Genomic DNA, 2,591 nt, shown 5'->3' with positions numbered 1-2,591 from the left:
TTTGTCCAGGCCCTGCGGTATATTTCGACTGATATCCGGTAAATGTCACCCCACAGCCCGTGTATTTCACTTGTTGTTCAATATATCGAATGATGTTCCATCTATTTCGTTTTTCAATGCAAATCAAGCACGACGTCGTAAATCAGCCGAATACGCGGGTGACATGGAAGTTAGTACCAACACATCAGGTACTAACTTCCATGTCACCCGCGTATTCGGCAAGACCGTAGTACAATCCTAGCTTCAAGGTGCAAGGTTGCAGTGATTGACGTCTACTCATATGTATAATTTATGCAAGGCTAAAACGTTATCCGCCATCTGCGATTCACTGGATTTACATTATTTAGAAGCGAAATAGATCGATCATCACTCGATTCATGGAACAACAAGTGAAATATACCGGCTGTGGGGTGACATGTACCGGATATCAGTCGAACTATACCGCAACAAAGCAGGGTCTGGACGAAATATATCGAACACTAGGCGACAGATATGGGGTGAATCAGTTGTGCGTCAGACGGAATATACAATTGCCACACTTTGGGAAATGTCTAGGAATCTATCGCTTGGGAAGAGTGTAAGCAGGAGCAGTGTGTGAAAAATCTTCCCTAGTGAGAACGATGTCAAGTTTTCTAGTTGAAGTTAACGAATGCTTGTATCCATGTCAACGACTTTCGTCTAGTTAATGAGGTCGTGTCATACCATTGTTCGTTGTCGGTGGACGTTAAGGCGTGCACTTTCCCAATAAGAATCGGGAGGTCTCGGCGTGACCCGTGCAAACTTAGGCTGTTACCTTTGGAGAGTCACAGCCAAGACACTTCCTACATTCGAACTCTTGTAGTATCCGCAAATGCACTCGAAGGCAAGTTATTTCGAAGCACTTCGAACCAACGTGAAGACGATTGGAAACGTTGGATATGTGTTTGGTGATGGCAATACCTTGGTGGAGACGTTAAGAATATGCACACCTTGCGTAGATAAGAAATGGAAGAACGCGCGGACGTAGAGTCGAGCTAGCGTACTTGGTGGAGTGCATAGTGGTTTGAGTACAAACGTATCGCGTACATTGTCCAATAGCATGTTGGAGGAATGTGTTCAGGAAAGCCCGTCTAGCTCACTGTACATCGGGGTGTATTTGACTTTTAACCCTACAGTTCTATCAACCTAGTGGTACAACTGCCGTACAGTATTTCCTAAAATAAATAGAGCGGTGTTCACTTGAGCGGTAAGCGCCTGGTCAAAGGATTGACCGATAAGTGGAACGGATATTTTGTCCAGAAACCGCGGTAGCTGGGGTCTTGACCAAGGCGGTTCAAGATGGCTTGGAAGCGGTTTCGTTCGTCCCCCAGTGTCGACAGTAGCTGAATGTAAAGGCGTACTTGGGCCGACCAGTTGAGCAGAACAAGTTCCAGCACGGACGGTATATGGAGGTTGTTTGCGCTTTAGTACTTCACTGTGTTGCGGTAGATCCACAGGCGTCTCAGCACGCCACCGGCGAGCATCGTCCACAGTGCAATGAGCTCGGTGGCCACATGGGACCAGTCTTGGGCAGGTTGTAGTTTGGTTATATCCAGAATGTAGGTCCATTCGAAACTCAGGCCAAATTATAGCCATCGAGCAGACACGATGTCCCAAAGCGGCCTGACGTGGGAGCAGGTGCGCAGGGCATGTTGGATAGTTTCTACGGTGTGGCAATCGCGATAGGGGCATTGTATGCAACTGGATTTACTAACTGCATGTAGTAGAAGCAGTAGCCAACAGGCAGGACACGGTATTGCCGACGGTTCCAAACATCAGCCTGCATGGGAGTGGTGACAGCGACAGAGCGGCGGAACACTTTATGGTACGTTGCCACATTCTCCATAGTGCCGTGTGTACTTAGCATGGGGTGGTTACGGGTGGGTTTGGGTGGGTTATAACACGCCCATTTGATATGTTGTGCCGACCATTCCCGAAATTCCGTTATCGTATCCTGGTCGTGTCATACCATTGTTCGTTGTCGGTGGACGTTAAGGCGTGCACTTTCCCAATAAGAATCGGGAGGTCTCGGCGTGACCCGTGCAAACTTAGGCTGTTACCTTTGGAGAGTCACAGCCAAGACACTTCCTACATTCGAACTCTTGTAGTATCCGCAAATGCACTCGAAGGCAAGTTATTTCGAAGCACTTCGAACCAACGTGAAGACGATTGGAAACGTTGGATATGTGTTTGGTGATGGCAATACCTTGGTGGAGACGTTAAGAATATGCACACCTTGCGTAGATAAGAAATGGAAGAACGCGCGGACGTAGAGTCGAGCTAGCGTACTTGGTGGAGTGCATAGTGGTTTGAGTACAAACGTATCGCGTACATTGTCCAATAGCATGTTGGAGGAATGTGTTCAGGAAAGCCCGTCTAGCTCACTGTACATCGGGGTGTATTTGACTTTTAACCCTACAGTTCTATCAACCTAGTGGTACAACTGCCGTACAGTATTTCCTAAAATAAATAGAGCGGTGTTCACTTGAGCGGTAAGCGCCTGGTCAAAGGATTGACCGATAAGTGGAACGGATATTTTGTCCAGGCCCTGCGGTAGCTGGGGTCTTGACCAA

Source organism: Aphanomyces astaci, assembly GCF_000520075.1.
Source record: "Aphanomyces astaci strain APO3 unplaced genomic scaffold supercont1.2, whole genome shotgun sequence".
Classification (NCBI taxonomy): Eukaryota; Oomycota; class Saprolegniomycetes; order Saprolegniales; family Verrucalvaceae; genus Aphanomyces; species Aphanomyces astaci.
The sequence above is the reverse complement of the archived record's forward strand: the minus strand, read 5'-3'. Positions refer to the sequence as shown.